Below are 19,367 nucleotides of genomic sequence, written 5' to 3' on the forward strand. Positions count from 1 at the left end.
AAAGGTCCTTTCCAACCTAAATGATTCTCTGATTCTATGAAATTGCAGTCTGAAGACAGTCACCCAGGCCCCAGGCAGAGCAAAACCTGTGCTTTTAGCATGGGACATTGCTGCTGACCTTTGTACTCAGGCTATGTACTTCTGTCTCCTAAGAAACTTCTCAACTGAAAGGGTTATCCAACATGGGAATAGGCTTCCCAGGAAGGTGACTGTATCCCCATCACTGAAGGTGTTTAAGACACCTATGTGGTCTTGAGGGTCATGGTTTAGCAGTAGACTTGGCAGAACTAGATAATGGCTGGACTCAGGTGTTGTCATAGAATCATAGAATGGTTTAGGTTGGAAGGGACCTCAAAGCTCATCCAGTTCCAACCCCTGACCATAGTCAGGGACACCTCCCACTAGAACAGGTTGCTCAGGGCCTCATCCAACCTGGCCTTGAACACCTCCAGGGAGGGAGCAGCCACAGACTCCCTGGGAAACCTGTGCCAGTGTCTCACCACCCTCACTGCAAAGAACTTCTTCCTAACATCCAGTTTAAATCTCCCTTCTACCAGTTTAAACCCCTTACCCCTTGTCCTGTCATTGCAAGACCTTGTCAGTAGTCTCTCCCCAGCCCTCCTATAGGCCCCCTTCAGATACTGGAAGGCCACTGCAGGGTCTCCTCAAAGCCTTCCCTTCTCCAGGCTGAAGAGCCCCAACTCTTGTAGCCTGTCCTCATAGCAGAGCTGCTGCAGCCCTCTGAGCATCTTCATGTCCCTTGTCTGGACTGGCTCCAACAGTTATATGTCCTTCTTGTGCTGGGGACTCCAACCAAAATGATTCTATGATTCTTTAAGCCCTTTCCACTTCATGAGGTCTCCAGTTGTGCCCACTTTGAGCTTCAAGCTCTGTTCATCACTGCAGGGGCACTCCAGTTCAGTACCAGAGCCCAATGGGAAGTAGCACATCAGAATTTCTGTTCCTCAGCTCTTGCTTTTGAGTGATGGTCAAGGTCAGTTCATGGCAACAACCTCCTCTGGTGAAAAACTTTTGGAGAGACAAGATGGAAACTAAGCAAATATCAGTCTAAACCCTGCAATTCTTTAGCCACTGGAGGAACTGAAAGAGCTTTGGAACCATGCTGTAAGGAAAACATCAATGGTGGTAGGAAAATAAAGAGACCAGTCCAGGGCTTGCACAATTTTAGCAGCTTTTCATTCAGATGCAGAACAAAAACAATTCTGCCTACCCTGAACTTCCTGAAGAAATCTCTGTTTCTTAGCACCTCCTATGACCTTGCATCACAAGGAGCCAAAGTAAGCTCAGCACAAAAGGGTTCAGATATCCCCCCTGCCATGATTAAGTGAGGCACCATATCTAGGGCGGAAAATACACCCCTTGGCCACTTCCTCCAGACCACTTCAGCCCTCTCAGTGTGTCTTTAGTGTCAATGCCTAGTAATAGCTGTGGGTCATTGGCATCACTTTTAGTAAGGTATCAGAGCAGTGCTAGGGAAAAAATCTACCTTGGAGACCCATGTCTGGGCCAACATCACTCTGGGCTCTTCTGAATGAATCCTTTGAAGGTAGAAGACAAAAATCCTTGATTTTTTCCCTTGTGGATAAAGCCTTGAAAAGATTGGATCATAGAATCATTTTGATTGATAGAGACCTCTTAGAACCTCAAGTCACACAGAATCACACAGAATTTCTTAGAATGGAAAAGCCTTTCAAGATCACTGAGTCCAGTCATTAGTTTGACAAGTCCTTGACTCAACCAAATCCCTCAGCACAGCTTCTAATCACTGTGAATCACTGTGGTTGGAAAGGACCACCAGGCTCATCCAGTCCAACCTTCATCCCAGCAGCCTTCATCACTAGACCATAGTCTCAAGCACCACATCCACTCTCCTTTAAACACCTCCAGGGATGGTGACTCCACCACCTCTCTCAGCAGCCTGTGCCAGTGCCTGACCACCTGCTCAGTAAAGAAATTCTTCCCAGCAGCCAACCTAAACCTCTCCTGATGCTACTTGAGGCCATTTCCTCTTGTCCTATCATTAGTAATTCAAGAGAGGAGACCAGCTCCAGCCTCACTACAACCTCCTTTCAGGTAGTTGTAGAGGGCAGTAAGGTCCCCTCTCATCCTCCTCTTCTCCAGACTAAACAACCCCAGTTCCCTCAGTCGCTCCTCATAGCTCATGTTTGCCAGACCTCTCCCCAGCCTTGTTGCCCTTCTCTGCACCTGCTCCAACACCTCAGTGTCCCTCCTGTAGTGTGGTGACCAAAACTGGACACAGTACTGGAGGTGTGGTCTCACAAGTGCTGAGTACAGGGGCATGATCACCTTCCTACTCCTGCTGGTCACACCATTGCTGATACAGGCCAGGATGCTGTTGGCCTTCCTGCCCACCTGGGCACACTGCTGGCTCACGTTCAGCTGGATGTCCACCAACACCCCCAGGTCCTTTTCCTCCAGGCAGCTCTCCAGGCGCTCCTCCTCCAGCCTGTAGGGCTGCTGGGGGTTGTTGTGGCCAAAGTGCATGACCCAGCACTTGGCCTTGTTAAACCTTATAGCAGTTGGCCTCAGCCCATCGCTCCAGCCTGTCCAGATCCCTCTGCAGGGCCTTCCTACCCTCCAGCACATTAACACTTCTGCTTAATTTAGTGTCAGCTGCAAGCTTGCTGAGGGTGCATTCCATCCCCTCATCCAGGCCATTGATGAAGAGATTAAACAAGACTGGCCCCAAAACTGAGTCTAACTGTTAACCTAGCACTGCTAAGTCCACCACTAAACTCTGTCCCCAAATCCATCATTTTAGGTCTGGATATGGCCAGTGAACTCATTTTACTAATTTAATACCTCCAATTCATGTGCTTTAAGCTTAAGCCCATGCAGTTGTAAAGCTAGAATTATTATTATTCTCCAGTTTTTATTGAGGACAGCACAGTGGATTTGATGTATCTGTCTAAGTCAATAACTTTCAGGTTTAAATAAGCCTGTTTTGAAAGAGTAAGCAATTAGCATGTCCAAAGTGATGTCGTTGTTGTTTAATTGAGGTGTGAATTGTTGCTTACATTGCCTGGTTCTTCCTGATACTGGTGCTACATGATATTGCCAAGAGGAAAGGCTCAGAGCTGCAAGCCTGAGGAGCAAGAGGGCATAACTTTGATTAATTTGTTTTAATTCTTTTTTTCCCTTATTGATTTTTTGGGGGGGATGTTGTAGTAGCTGGGCTATTCCTTCCCTGCTCCCACCTGAATTTAGAAGTAGTGAACCCACAGGTCGAATAGAAAGCACAGCAGATTTAAGTCTAGAAAGTTAAACTTAGACTGCTACTAAAAGGATAAGACTAATGAAGGTCTCACAGTATCACCAAGTTTGGAAGAGACCTCATAGATCATCAAGTCCAACCCTCATAGTCATAGAATCAACCAGGGTGGAAGAGACCTCCAAGGTCATCCAGGCCAACCTGTCAACCAGACCATGGCACTAAGTGCCTCAGCCAGGCTTTGCTTCAACACCTCCAGGGACAGTGACTCCACCACCTCTCTGGGCAGCCCATTCCAATGCCAATCACTTTCTCTGCCAACAACTTCCTCCCAACATCCAGCCTAGACCTCTCCCAGCACAACTCAAGACTGTGTCCCATTGTTCTGTTACTGGTTGCCTGGGAGAAGAGACCAACCCCCACCTGGCTGCAGCCTCCCTTCAGGTAGTTGTAGACAGCAATGAGGTCCCCCCTGAGCCTCCTCTTCTGCAGGCTGCACACCCCCAGCTCCCTCAGCCTCTCCTCACAGGGCTGTGCTCCAGACCCCTCACCAGCTTCGTTGCCCTTTTCTGGACACTTTCCAGCACCTCAACATCTCACTTGAATTGAGGAGCCCAGAACTGGACACATGACTCAAGGTGTGGCCTGACCAGTGTTGTGTACAGGGGAAGAATAACCTCCCTTGTCCTACTGGCCACACTGTTCCTGCTCCAGGCCAGGATGCCATTGGCTCTCCTGCCCACCTGGGCACACTGCTGGCTCCTGTTCAGCTAATATCTACCAGTACCCTCAAGTCCCTTTCTTCCCAGCTGCTCTCCAGCCACTCTGTCCCTAGCCTGTAGTGCTGCTTGAGGTCTCACCCATCTTTATGATCCATCTCCATGCTACAAGACATTTGGATTTTTCTGGAGTTTGTTTTTTTGCTTGAATGATTCAGCAACTAATATTTCTCAATGTGGTCTTACTCATGAGCATCTCCCCATCTGCTTTCTGATTTTTGAACTGTGCTGAGTTTTTCTTACACCCAAAGGTTGCGTTTCCTTGTATGAGAAGTGTGACTCCCACTGACAAGTCTGTAAGTGGGAATGCTGACATCAGCCACTGAGATCACTCCTTCAAAATATCCTTTTCCAGAACAATACTGCTGACTCCAAACTCCTCCACTGGAATAGTTCCCAGAACATAAGCAATAGATGACCAGAAACACAAATGAAATGAAGTGTGTTTGACTGTAAATCTCTGAAAAGACCCAGTAGCTGCTCTCTGCTGCTTGTGGTGGTCTAATGTTTCACCTTGATGGTTCTGCTTTTGGAAAGATAATAAAGGCAAAGCTCTCCATAATGAGAATGTTCCCCCTGTGCTTACCTGTGGGCACAGGCTCCAGTTCTGGTACTTCTCAGATTACTTAAGCCAAAAGTTACAATAAATGACCCAGAAACTCCTTTTCCTCTGCTCTAACCCTGCTAAAATGAGGACCACTCAACATTGTTGAGACAGATGAAGTCCTCTCCCAAGCTGTTCCAAAATATCAAGCCTCTGTAGCCATTCCAGAATAGGCACTCCCATAAATGGTGTCATCTGTAGTGATACTTGAAATAAAGAACTGCTTGTTCCAAGAGGAAAAACAAAATCAAATGTTCTGTGAGCTACAGGGCTCTTTGTGATGCAGAATCCCTGCATGGTATGGGTTGGAAGGAACCCTTTAAAGATCATCTAGTTCAAACTCCAGCAGGGCTAACACAGGGTCACCTACAGCATTGTGACCAAGAGAGCCAATGGCATCACAGCCTGGATCAGGAACTGTGTGGCCAGTAGGACAAGGGAGGTTATTCTTCCCCTGTACTCAACACTGGTCAGGCTACACCTTGAGTGCTGTGTCCAGTTCTGGGCTCCTCAATTCAAGAGAGATGTTGAGATGCTGGAAGGTGTCCAGAGAAGGGTGACGAAGCTGGTGAGGGGCCTGGAGCACAGCCCTGTGAGGAGAGGCTGAGGGAGCTGGGGGTGTGCAGCCTGGAGAAGAGGAGGCTTCAGGGCAGACCTCATTGCTGTCTACAACTACCTGAAGGGAGGTTGTAGCCAGGTGGGGGTTGGTCTCTTCTGCTAGGCAAGCAGCAACAGAACAAGGGGACAGAGTCTCAAGTTGTGCTGGGGGAGGTCTAGGCTGGATGTTGGGAGGAAGTTGTTGGCAGAGAGAGTGATTGGCATTGGAATGGGCTGCCCAGGGAGGTGGTGGAGTCACTGTCCCTGGAGGTGTTGAAGCAAAGCCTGGATGAGGCACTCAGTGCCTTGGTCTGGTTGATTGTACAGGGCTGGTTGATAATTTGGACTGGCTGATCTTGGAGGTCTCTTCCAACCTGGTTGATTCTATGATTTGGAATCTCTCCAGAGAAGGATCCTCCACAACCTCTCTGCACAGTGGTCCAGCACTGTGTCATCTTCATAGTGAAGAAATTTATGCTCATGTTCAGGTGGAACCTCCTGTGTCCCATTTTGGGCCATTTCACCCTTGCCCTGTGACTGGCCATCACTGAAAAGAGCCTGGCCTCAGTTCAGGGCTAGCTTTTTTTTTTGGACAGAGATCTCAGCAGTGGAAGTTTTTTTCTGTGGAGAGGAAAAAAAAGAAAAGGGATGAAAAAATAAAGAGTAATCTCCAAAGTTCTGTCCTTCCTGCTGTTGGATAGGATGTTCTGAAGGGGTGGAAGAGAATTGTTCAGCTAAGCTCTTAGGGTTTGGCTGTTTTCCATGGAAATAGTGAAATAAAAAGCTAAGGGGATGCTCTGCCTGTTGGACAGTTACAAAATGCTTGTAGCTGGTCGTGTGGCTCCTGTGCATTGATGCCCTGTTGCCAAATTCCTTTGAAGCTTAGTATCTTAAAATAAGGAGTACCAGTCTGTTCAAGTGTCTGATCAGCCACACAAATTCCTCTTCCCATTAGCAGTCACCCAACTGGAATAAAAACGCCCCAGCGCTTGCCAAATCAATGCTCTCAGTGCTCCAAGAGATAAAATGGTAACTGAATACTCTCACAGGCATAATGAAACTGTCCTGAAATGCTCCCTGCTGACAAGAAGTTGGGTCTGAGAAGCTGAGGTTAAATTTCCTGCTTCCAAAGTTGTGGTGTTTTTTCATTCCTTGCTTGCTTTGTTTGGTGTTTTTTTCTAAGGGGTTCCTCTGAGCTGGGCAAAGAGGAACCAAATGAGGTTCAACAAGGATAAGTGCTGAGTCCTGCAGCTGGGAAGAAATGCTAAACTGCACCAGGATAGGATGGGAGGTGATCTGTTGGAAAGTAGCCCTGTGGAGAAGGACTTGAGAGTCCTGGTGGCCGACAAGCCAAGGGGCTTCAGTGTGCCCTTGTGGCCGAGAAGGCCAGTGGGATCCTGGGGGCCATTAAGAAGAGTGTGGCCAGCAGATTGAGGGAGGTTCTCCTTCCCCCTCTGCTCTGCCCTGGTTAGACGTCACCTGGAGTACTGTGTTCAGTTTTAGGCTTCCCAGTTCAGGAGGGACAGGGATCTACTCAAAAGACTTGAAGGGAAGGTTCTGAAGATGAGAAGGGACTGGAGCACTGCCCTGTGAGGATAGGCTGAGGGACCTGGGGCTTTTTGGTCTGGCAAAGAGAAGATTTAGAGGGGATCTAATCAATGTTTATAAACAATGGGGGCTGGGGGTCAAGAGGGAGAGGGCAAAGTCTTCTCAGTTGCACCCTGTGATAGGACAAAGAGCAATGGATGTAAAGTACAGCACAGGAAGTTCCACCTCAGCATGAGGAGGAACTTCTTTACTGTGATTGTCACAGGACACTGGAACAGGCTCCTCAGAGAGGTTGCAGAGTGTTCTCTGGAGACTGTCAAGACCTGTCTGGATGCATTCCTGTGTGTCCTGAGCTAGATTCTATGGCCCTGCTCTGGCAGGGGAGGTTGGTCTCGATCTCTGGAGGTCCCTTAACATCCTGTGATCATACAAAATCACAAGTTCTAAATAAAGGATTGCTGAATTTCTGCCAACAGGCTGCTCGTGACATAAGAGCAACAATCCATCAAACATGACCCCATGGTGTTTTGATTTGTAGATCCCAGAGGTTGCAATCAACTTGTTGCATGTGGTAGCCCTGGAATGCTGCCTCTTTTTAGAAGCAATGGGTTCACCCATGGAAGATCACTATGTCTATGGCAGCTCAGAGGTAGAAACTGGGAGGCCAAAGATGATTGGAAAGACATCTCCAGAAACTGTCTCTACTTTTCTTCATTCTCTTGAAAAAATCTTTTTGCAAGGCCATAAAATCAGGTGGCTTTAGCCAGATGGCCTGTGAAATAACCATCCCAAGCTGTGGCTGTGAGAGAAATGACCTACCCCTGCTGGCACTCACGTGGGTTTGGGGAGATGTTTCTAATGTGAAATCACTAAGCCCTTGGAAAGATGAACCTGAGCATGACATCAATTTGTGAGGAATGAAGGATCACTACCATCAATGCCAGCAACTGTTGAAAATAAGGAATATAGTATAGATTCCTGGCAATGTGTCTGAAATGGAGAGGACTTTGGCAGAGCAACAGAAATTCACATGCACGATCTAGAGAGACTCCCTTGCTGGAAGAAACCTTGTATAGAAACACTGAGCCAACTTACTCCAGGGAGACAACCAAATTATAGCTTAAATTGTGGCTTGGTAGACTCCAATGTATGTTTAGGACTCTTTATATATCAGAAAGTCAAGCTCTGAATGAAGGGTTTGTAGAAATAGCAAGGCTGAATTGTGGAGGCTGTTGACTTACTGAAGGGCCTTGTGCCTCTCCTTTCCTTGCTTGTTGTGCCAGAAGTATGAGTGTGAGGCTGCCTCTTGGGAGAAGAGCTGACTGTTCTGGTGCTCTTTCCTCCTTGCTTCCTTTACTGTGTTTTTCCATTGTCTTTCTGATCTTTTCTCTTTGCAGTCATCCCAATCAGGCACTACTGTGTTGCAGGCTCCGTGGTCATTCGTAGATTAAACCAATGCTCTCTTCTGACAGCAACCAGCTATAGCAGTGATCAAGGTTAATATTAGACACTTTGTTGACTGAGGTTCAAGCTATCATGAGCAGAAATTGGAGGGGTTTCAGCTGACCTGCTGCCCTTAGCTTACTTTTTGTCTGTCTCGGGGAAGTTGCCTTCATGAGCATCTTCTGTTCTTCTAAACTCTTCTAAAGCATGGCCTGTTGGATTCAGCAGTGCATTAACTGTGCCTAGCTTGTTACAAGTGAACACAGCACATGTTTCTACTTATTAACCTCATTAATAGACTGGGAAACAAGCCTTGTGTACAACGCCAACACAGCTGGCCACCCGCACTGGAGTTCACTGCCAGGCTGTTACCAAGTGTCTCACAACTTCTGCCCTTGCACTGCGTGCCTGGCGCCTGCTGGCAGTGTTCAGAAGAGGCCTTTTTGTTTTCCAGGCATAAAACTGGAAATTGGTACCTTACATTTTCCTATATGTGTCATTTAGAATCATAGAATCAACCAGTTTGGAAGAGACCTCCAAGATCATCCAGTCCAACCTAGCACCCAGCCCCAAACTATTTAGAAGCAAACATTCAGAAGGCCTTAGTGCTGACTGCAGTGTAGTCACACAGAGTCACACATGCTTTCCCCATGCCTCAACTTTCATGACAATGAGCCTTGGATACACACCAATCATTTCCAGTACTTGCAGGCTGTCTACTGAAGCAAGTTTGTATATTAGCTCAGCTGAGTTCAGCTGTCTGCATCAGAAGTCCTGTGCAGCCCTCACTAGGTGATGGAGGAGAGTGGTTGTAGGAAAAGTCTGGATAAGCTGTTTTTTTCCATCTATTTCTCCTTTCACTGGGTCCTGCCTTCATTTAAAGGCATGATGTCTTCTTGTGGTAGTTTGAGGGCTCCCAGGTATTGATGGATGCTCTCCTCTGGCAATTGTCATGGTTTTTTTCCCCTTCTTACCTCTTTAAATTAAGGCAGTTTCTATGTAGCCAGTCCTGGGAAGTGCTTAAATGCAGGAATACTCCAAACTAAACAATGACCACACAATTCTCACATCCAAAAAATAATCTAAATTAGGCTGTTTGGCCCCTACAGGATTCCAGGGCTTCTGGTTTCAGCCATTAATGTGTTCCAAACTGTTTCACTTCGGCTGCCAGCCTCTTCTGTGTTTGCTGTGGTAGACTTCTTTGGGAATCACTGCAGCCAGGACAGTCTCTTGCAGAGAAATCACCATGAGCAGTTTGGGGAGTATCTGCATGCATGTTGTCTTTGACGTCACTGGGATCTTGGTTAAGCTGAGCAGGGCAGGATAGAGTCCTTAGTAGTGGTAGTGGAGACCTTGGAAATCACAAGCTCTCTCAAGAAGTGATTTCAGACCTGGAGCTAGATGATTCCACTGGGAGTTTCCACTGAACATGAGCCAGTGGCATACTGGCCTGCATCAGGAATGGTGTGGCCAGCAGGAACAGGGAGGTCATTCTGCCCCTGTACTCTGCACTGGTTAGACCACACCTTGAGTACTGTGTTCAGTTCTGGGCCCCCCAGTTTAGGAGGGACATTGAGATGCTTGAGTGTGTCCAGAGAAGGGCGACGAGGCTGGGGAGAGGCCTTGAGCACAGCCCTAGGAGGAGAGGCTGAGGGAGCTGGGATTGGTTAGCCTGGAGAAGAGGAGGCTCAGGGGTGACCTTATTGCTGTCTACAACTACCTGAGGGGTGGTTGTGGCCAGGGGGAGGTTGCTCTCTTCTCTCAGGTGGCCAGCGCCAGAACGAGAGGACACAGCCTCAGGCTGCACCAGGGGAGATTTAGGCTGGAGGTGAGGAGAAAGTTCTTCACTGAGAGAGTCATTGGACACTGGAATGGGCTGCCCGGGGAGGTGGTGGAGTCGCCGTCCCTGGGGCACTTCAAGGCAAGGTTGGACGTGGCACTTGGTGCCATGGTCTGGCCTTGAGCTCTGTTGTACAGGGTTGGACTTGATGATCTGTGAGGTCTCTTCCAACCCTGATGATACTGTGAGTTTTGGTTCAGGCTTGGATTCAGCCTTGTGCTGTGTGGATATAGGAAGTGTTGGAGATTTTAGCCCTGCTCAGGATGAAGTTTGAAAAGTGCTTTCTTGATACCAATATCAATTGGTAGCTGCTGCCATCTTGGTTTGTCACCAGTTGTGGCTTAAACTGCTGGTGATCTGTCTTCTCTTTCCTAAGCCAGCTCTCAGTAGTAAAAGGTAAGGGAAGGACACTTCATGCAGCTCACCATATTGAATGTGTGCTCTGCACTGCTCCATCTTTTTCTGAGAGCTTCATATTTTATGGCATTGCTAAATAAGGTCCAGGCTAGGAGTCTGGGATGTGCCATCTCCCCCACTCCCTTGCTGTGATTTGAGAGTAGGGCTGTTCCCCTTCTCAAAGGACTCCACAGGTCATGTTGTGTTAGCCTCACCAAGAAGTGGGGACACTTCACACCACGTTAGAGGTTGGAAGGGACCTCCAGAGACCAATGAGTCCACTCCCCCCCCTGCCAAAATTGGATCACTTAGGGTAGTCTGCTCAGGAATGCATTCTACTTCCCTCTTACAAGAGTCCTGGTCCAGGTGCTGCTTGTGCCTTTACTAGCAGCAGAAAGCAAAAGAGTCTTCTATGGGAAAGTTGTGTAGAAGATCAAGCTGCACATTGCCATCAAGCAGCACATCCAATTCAACTGGAAATGTGCTGGCCTGTCACCAGACAGACTGGCCAAATGCTCAGATTGCTGGTCCGTGGGAAATTCTGACTTTTGGCTTTCTTCTGATTCGGAATGAGAGCAGTTATTTCAAAATGACCCACAAAAGAGAAGTATATGGGGGAGAAAAATAAGCACTAAAAAAAAAAAAACCAAACCTAGGAGTGGAAAACAATGACTCATGGCACTTCCAAAATGAAGTATGTTCCCCTGGACGTGCTTCTTTGCAGCCTCGCTGCTGCCTGCTATGGAGCAGCACAGAGAGCCAAGGATGGGGCTGGATCTGCTGACTTGATCCAAGTCCTCCAGCACTACCAGGCTTGCAGTCCTGTGACACGGTCCCTGTGTCCCAGCAGCCCACCATGCTAGCTGGTAAGAAGCCAGGCAGTTTTCCAGTGAAAAGCTACCTGTGGTTTGCCTGTTGGTTCATTGAAACAGGAAACTTTCTGGCTCTCAGCAGCACGTTCCTCTCAAGTGAAATGACATCAGTGAAATGATGTGCCATCAGAAATCTCCTAGCCAGCTCTGGCTGCCACTCTGATGACCAAAATCTTTACAGACCAGAGTACCATAACCTCCTGGCAATGCCAAATACCTTGAGCAGAAAAAAACCCAACCAAACAAAAGGCAAATCACAGAAGCACAAAATGGTAGAGTTTGGAAGTGACCTCTGGGCATCATCTAGTCCAACCCCTCTGCTAAAGCAGGGTCGCTCGCAGCAGGTTGCCTGGGATCACGAGGTCCACTTGTGTTTGGAATCTCTCCAGAGAAGGAGATTTCACAATCTCTTTGGACAGCCTGGCAGTACCTTGTCATTCTCACAGCAAAGAAAGTTTTCCTCATGTTCCCCTGGTGCTTCCTGTCTTCTGGTTTGTGCCTACTGCCCCATGTCCTGTCGCTGGGCACCACTGGCAAGACTCTGGCCTGATCCTCTTGACACTTGCCCATTAGATCGTAGAATCAGTCAGAGTTGGAAGGGATCACAAGGGTCATCTAGTTCCAACCTCCCTGCCATGGGCAAGGACACACCACACTAGATCAGGCTGCCTAAAGCCTCATCCAGCCTGGCATTAATCACCTCCAGGGATGAGGCTTCAACCATCTCCCTGGGCAACCCATTTCAGGGTCTTACCACCCTCATGGTGAAGAACTTCTTCCTAACATCAAGTCTGAATCTCCCCATTTCTAACTTTATTCCATTCCCCTTAGTCCTACCATTGCCTGACATCCTAAAAAGTGCCTCCCCAGCTTTCTTGTAGTGCTCTTAAGATACTGAAAAGGCACAACAAGGTCACCTCAGAGCCTTCTCTCCAAACTGAACAGCCCCAACTCTTCCAGTCTGTCCTCATAGGAGAGTTTCTCCAGCCCTCTGATCATCCTTGTGGCCCTTCTCTGGACATGTTCCAGCACATCCATATCTCTCTGTTAATAAGGGTTCCAGAATTGGATGCAGATATTCATAGAAATGGGTAAGATCCCCTCCTAGTTTGCTCTTCTCCAGGTTAAACAGCCCCAGGTCTCTCAGCCTTACCTCTTTGCAATGATGCTGCAGTCAATTCAGCATCTTCATAGCCCTCTGCTGGACTCTCTCCAGTAGTTCCTTGTCCCAGGTAAACTGGGGAGCTCAGGAATGGACACAGTGCTCCAAATGTGCCCTCGCTTAAGGCAGAGCAGAGGGCAGGAGAACCTCACTTGCTGAGCTGGCTACACTCATAGTGCATCCCAGGACAACATTGGCCTTCTGGGCCATGTAAGCACCTTGCTGACTCCTTGTGACCTTGTTGTACAGCAGGGCTCCAAGGTTTATCTCTGAGGAACTTCTTTCCAGCAGGTTAGCTCTTAACCTGTTGCCCTGGAGTACTGGTTGGCAGCCAGCTGAACATGAGCCTGCAGTGTGCCCAGGTGGCCAAGAAGGACAGTGACATCCTGGACTGCATCAGGGAATAGTGTGGCCAGCAGGACCAGGGAAGCTCTTCTGCCCCTGTATTCAGCACTGGCCAGGCCACACCATGACTGCTGTGTCCATTTCTGAGCCCCTTAATTCAAGAAAGATGTTGAGGTTCTTGGAATGTGTCCAGAGAAGGGCACCAAGGCTGGTGAGAGACCTGGAGCACAGCCCTGTGAGGAGAGGCTGAGGGAGCTGGGGGTGTGCAGCCTGGAGAAGAGGAGGCTCAGGGCAGACCTCATTGCTGTCTACAGCTAACTGAAGGGAGGTTGTGGCCAGGTGGGGTTGGTCTTTTCTGCCAGGCACCCAGTGACAGAACAAGAGGACACAGCCTCAAGCTGTGCCAGGGCAGGTTTAGGCTGGATGTCAGGAAGAAGTTATTTACAACAAGCGTGATTGGTACTGGAATAGGCTGCCTGGAGAGGTGGTGGAATCACCATCCCTGGAGGTGTTTAAAAGGAGACTGGCTGAGGCACTTGGTGCCCTGGTTTAGTTAATTAGAAGGTGCTGGGTGATAGGTTGGACTCAATCTCAAAGGTCTTTTCCAAGCTGGTTAATTCTGTAATTCTCTTATCTTCACAAGGTTGCTCTCTCCCTAATTCTCCCTCCCATCCAGGTCAGTGTATGTTATTTTGTACTCTAAGTGTGGAAGCGTGCAGGGGTTTGGGGTAAGTTGTCACAAAGAAAGCTCCTGCCTTTAGGGAAGCAGTAGTGGGGACACACAAGCCTGTATTTCAGCCTTAGCACTGCTGCATTAGCTTACAGCTGCCCGAGAGGAATCCCATTGCTACCTCTGAGGAGAAGACAATGGCCTCGTTGCCTAACGAGGCACGTTGTCCAGGTCTAATTAGAAACAGGAAAAGAGCACTCTTGATTCATATCCTTACAGCCCAAGATTTCAATGGGCTTTTGGGGGCTTTTATTATTGTAACAGAGCAGGCTGTTTATTGATTTTTCTCCTGCCTGAGCGTTTTGTGTACATGGAAACTTCCAGCTCCTAATGAAATGGAGCCTCCTTCAAACAATCATGAAAAATAAGAATAACTTCACTCAAAAGTGAAATAATTGTGGTGAGAATCATACTTCAGTAAAAATGTTCCCTCTTTCTGAACCACCAGAGATTTTTCTGTGGTCTGACATTGGCCCCACAGTTTCTATGGTGGAGAGAGGACTTCTCTCTCAGTGCAAGAGAGTGCTTGAGCCCTTGCTGGGCTCCTCTTGCCTTTGAGAGACAAGTTTCTCCCTTGCTCTAAGCTACTCTCTGTTTTGGACAGCAATAGGTGTCAGTAAGGGTGGCAGAGGCAGGTTGGTGGCAGTTGTGGTGGACTTGGACTTGTGACAGACCACTGCTTGGGCTCCTGTGGCTGTGATGCTGCAGAAGAAATGCTGAATGGGGAGGACTGTTGAAAGGGTCATGTAGTGCAAATTGAGGTCTTCTTTTCAGAAGCAAAGTTTTTGACTTTTATGAAAAATCTAGAATCATGAAAGTTGGCAGTAACTGATACCTTTTCCTTCACCCAGATTTTTCTCTTGCAGTTTCCTTGCTTTCTAGATTGTAAGCTGGCCTTATCCTCAAAGCTTTAACAATCCACCTCTGGACCTGAGCTCCCTGGGTGAAAGTTGAGACTTATCTCAGCTTTTTGCCAGTAGGTCAGATTTGCCAATCTTTGTCAAAAGGTGTATAGATGTGGCACTGAGAAATGAGCTCAGAGAGTGGTGGTGAATGCTGCCACATCCAGTTGGCAGCTGTCACTAGTGGTGTTCCCCAAGGATCAATGCTGAGCCCAGTCCTGTTCAATATCTTTATTGATGATCTAGATGAGGGGTTGAGTCCAGTATCAGTAAGTTTGCAGATGACACCAAGCTAGGAGCAGGTGTAAATCTGTTGGAGGGTAGGAGAGCCCTGCAGAGGGACCTAGACAGGCTGGATGGGTGGGCAGAGGCCAGTGGGATGAGTTTGAACAAAGCCAAGTGCAGGCTTCTACACTTTGGCCACAACAACCCCAAGCAGCACTACAGGCTGGGGACAGAGTGACTGAAAAGCAGCCAGGCAGAAAGGCACCTGGGGGTGCTGGTAGATAGTAGCTGGACGTGAGCCAGCAGTGTGCCCAGGTGGGCAGGAGAGCCAATGGCATCCTGGCCTGGATCAGGAACAGTGTGGCCAGGAGGACAAGGGAGGTTATTCTGCCCCTGTACTCAGCACTGATGAGGCCACACCTTGAGTGCTGTGTCCAGTTCAGGGCTCCTCAAAGAGAGTGTTTAGGGACTGGAACGAGCTGCCCAGGGAGGTCACAAGCCGTGGATGTGTTTAAGGGTCATTTGGATGTGGTGCTTAGGGCTATAGTTTAAGGTGAACCTTGTAGAGTAGGGTTCTAGGTTTGACTTGGTAATCCTGAGGGTCTTTTTCAACCTGTATGTTCCTGATTCTGTGATCTGAGTTATGCCTCTCAATGACAGAAGAGATCCTTTGCTTACTTTCTCTGTTCCTGCAAGAGCTAGACCCAGACTAAATCTTACTGAGGTTAACTCATGATGTTTTATCTTGAGGAAGCTTTCTAACAACAGCTTCATCATCTTGGCATGGGTATGTTAGAGTTCATGGGCCATAACCAGCCTCTGGGCATAAAAGCACAGAGCTTTATTCTTCTGGGCACAGATGGAGTTCCAAGCCTCAATGAACCGTCCACACTTTGGTGTATGGATATAGACTGCTTGGAGCAGGTCCAGAGGAGGCTTCAAAAAGTGCTCAGAGGGCTGGAACAGGCTTCCTGTGAAGAAACACTGAGGCAGTTGGGATTGTTCAGCTTGGAGAGGAGGGACCTTTGAGGAGACCTCGTTGTGACCTTTCAGTACATAAAGGGGGCCCCTAAGAAAGATGAGGACAGACTTTTTAGCAAGACCTGCTGTGACAGGACAAGAGATGATGGTTTTAAACTAAAAGAGGGGAGATACAGACTAGATAAAAGGAAGAACCTGAGATTTTCTGGACACCTCACTATTTAGCTTTCAGAGGACTGTGTGAGTGCAGGCTACACTGATATCGTTGTCAAGGGAGGATCTGACCTCTGGGAAGATGGTGTTCATCCCCCCAAGTTCTCAGCAATTTCCTTCTAGCTTTGTTTCCCTCCTGTTCCAGGCATGCTGGCACCCAGCCTGGCATCATGACCAGGAAATGATCTCTGCCTCCCCTCACTGGGATTCCCCAGCAGACAAAGAGCCTTTAGGGACCTCACTTTTGCTTGGGCTCCCACACGCAGGGGTTTTATGTAGCTGTGGAAGGAGAATCTGCCTTCTGTAGGTTCTCTTGAGGGGCTATAATTTATGGTCTCCATTTCAAGTGGATCTATCCAAAACATTTCCCCAGTGATCAAACCAAGAATTACTCAGGATTCGGCTGTGCTGAGCTAACAGCTGGACTCAATGATCTGAAAAATGTCTTCTACCCGAAATGCTTTTATGGTGCTATGATTCTGTGGTTATTGCTTGTGCCCCATGTGCCAAGTGGGCTGCCCAGGGAGGTGGTGGAGTCCCCATCCCTGGAGTGTTGAAGAAAAGGAGACAGTGCCATGGTCTAAGTTGATGGGCTAGGGCTGGATGATAGGTTGGACTGGATGATCTTGGAAGTCTCTTCCAACCTGGTTGATTCTAAGTGAGATGAAGGCTCTGTGTGTATGATAAAGGCTTGTGCAACCTGCCCCAGGTGTATCATTGCATTAAATGATCTCCAAAGGTCTCTTCCAGTCCCTAGTGCTTTGTGAGCCTGTGATTCTAAGTGTCAATACATGGTTAGATTTGTTTACTTCTCTCTAATAAAGCAATCCTTTCTCCTTTTAATCATAGAAATCATAGAATCAACCAGGTTGGAAGAGACCTCTAAGATCATCCAGTCCAACCTAGCACCTATCATCTAGATGAGACACCCATGATGAGTTGCTGGGATGTGCTCTATGTCTTGGGTAAACAAAAAGAAGCCCTTTAAGGAGGCACTCACTGACAAATGCTTGGGTTTGCTCTGTGTAAAGTCAAACTGGCTCTCTGTATAAACAAATGGTAGAGATATCAGCCTCTTTTCTTGCCCTTGCATTTCCAAATCCCTCCTGGAGCCAAAAAGGGATACTGCACAATGGGTGTTCAAACACACTTGTCCCTGTCCCCCTCCCTGCTTCTTGCTAGCAGCAGTGTCTGGAATACAGGTTGTAAATCAGGTCCTGCAGTGATTGATCCATGTGCCAGCAAGTGAAGCATGAAAAACAACATGATGGTCAAAAGGACATAGAACAAGGGAAAACAGACCACTGTTATTTCTCAGCTCAGGCTGAACCTGACGTGCTGCCCAAGTTTGAGTAGCTCTGGGCCTGTCTGAAAGACGCAGACAACTGCTCCACGCTTCTGTACCCCTCTCAACAAGGAGCTGCCCTCATTTGCTGGCCTCTGAGTCTGGCACCTGGAGGTCTGATTCCTCTGAGGAGCTTCTCTTCAACCTCTTTGTGTGCTCTAAGGCAACTCTGGTGCTGTCTCAGGCTGTGAAATAACATATTGGCAGGGCAAATTGCACCTCTGCTCTCTCTGAAGCCTTCATGAAAGCTGCTTATGTGCCAGCCAGCCGTTTGAAACACTTTGCTCCCTTATCTTTGGCTGGGAGAAGTATTTCTGTGGGTTGCAAGGTATTGTTAGATGTAGAAAATTCAGAGCTCAACTGTTCTGACAGTTTAATTAGGAGTCCTGTCCTGCTTGTGTTTAGATAGCAAGAACTGCTGCTCAAGTAGGAAGGAGCTACAATGGGGTAGTAATATTTAGACTAAAATAAGTAGGTAAAAAAATCAAGGTGGGAAGGGAAAAATCTTCTGCTTCTACTCACACATTTATCCACCATGACTTTATTACAATGGGCCAGTCTAAAAAGCTGAAGTGAGAAGAAAGACACTTCTTCTTTGGTAAGTCTTGGTGGACAGAAGAGGTGCCTGGGGATTGGAGGGGAGGGCAAGCATGACTCCTGTCTTCAAAAAGGGTAAGAAGGAGGACCCAGGTAACTATAGACCTGTCAGCCTCACCTCTGTCCCTGGAAAGATAATGGAGCAGCTTATCCTCAGTGCTGTAATTCTCTATATCAAGGACAAGAAGGTCACTGGGAGCAGCCAGCATGGTTTTACAAAGGGGAAGTCACGTTTGACCAACCTGATAACCTTCTATGAGGATGTAGCAGGTGGATAGATGATGGAAGAGCAGTGGATGTGCTTTACCTTGATTTCACTAAAGCATATGGCACAGTCTCCAACAGCATCCTCATAGCTAAACTGAGGAGGTGTGGTCTGAGTGATGGAGTAGTGAGGTGGATTGGGAACTGGTAAAGGAAAGAAGTCAGAGAGTTGTGGTCAATGGGACAGAGTCTAGCTGGAGGCTGTAACTAGTGGAGTTCCTCAGGGGTCGGTAGTGGGACCAGTATTATTCAAGGTACTCATTAATGTCCTAGATGAGGACATGGAGTGCACTGTCAGCAAGTTTGCTGGGGACACCAAGCTGGGTGGAGTGGCTGCCACGGCAGAGAGTTGTGCTGCCATTCAGAGAGACTTAGGCTGGAGACTTGGGCAGGGAGAAATGGAATGAGGTTCAACAGGGGCAAGTGTAGAGTTGTACACCTGGCAAAGAGCAACCCCATGGATCAGTGTAGGTTGGGGACTGACCTGCTGGAGAGCAGTGAAGGGGAGAAGGACTTGGGAGTCCTGGTGGATGGAAGGAAGGCCACAAGCCAGCAGTGTGCTCTTGTGGCCAAGGCCAATGCCATTCTGGGGTGTATTAGAAGGGCTGTGGTTAGTAGGTGAAGGGAGGTTCTCCTGCCCCTCTGCCCTGCTGAGGTCTCATCTGGAGTGTTGTGCCAAGTTCTTGAGCTGGGGCTCAAGAAGGACAAGGAACTGCTTGAGAGAGTCCAGTGCAGAGCCACAAAAATGATGAAGGCAGTTGAACATCTTCCTTTTGAGGAGAGACTGAGAGAGCTGGGGCTGTTTAGCTTGGAGAGGAGGAGACTAAGGGGTGACCTGATTAGTATTTATAGAGATGTAAAGGGTGAGTGCCAGGAGGCTGGAGCCAGGCTCTGCTGGGTGATGCCCAATGACAGGACAAGGGGAAATGGGTGGAAGTCAGTGCATAGGAGGTTCCATGTGAACCTGAGGAAGATTTTTTCTCCCTGTGAGGGTGACAAAGCACTGGAACAGGCTGCCCAGGGAGGTTGTGGAGTCTCCCTCTCTGAAGATAGTCAAGAACCATCTGGATTCATTCCAGTGTGATCTGGTATAGGTGATCCTGCTCTGGCAGGGGGGCTGGACCAGATGATTTTTCAAGATCCTTTCCAGCCCCTGTCATTCTGTGATTCTGTGACTCTTCAGACTCAGAGTATCTTCAGATACTGTCTATATACTTGATCTTCAGTTCAGTTTTGGGCTCCCCATTTTAAGAGGAACAAGGATCTGCTCA

Source organism: Pogoniulus pusillus, chromosome 10 (genome assembly GCF_015220805.1).
Source record: "Pogoniulus pusillus isolate bPogPus1 chromosome 10, bPogPus1.pri, whole genome shotgun sequence".
Lineage (NCBI taxonomy): Eukaryota > Metazoa > Chordata > Aves > Piciformes > Lybiidae > Pogoniulus > Pogoniulus pusillus.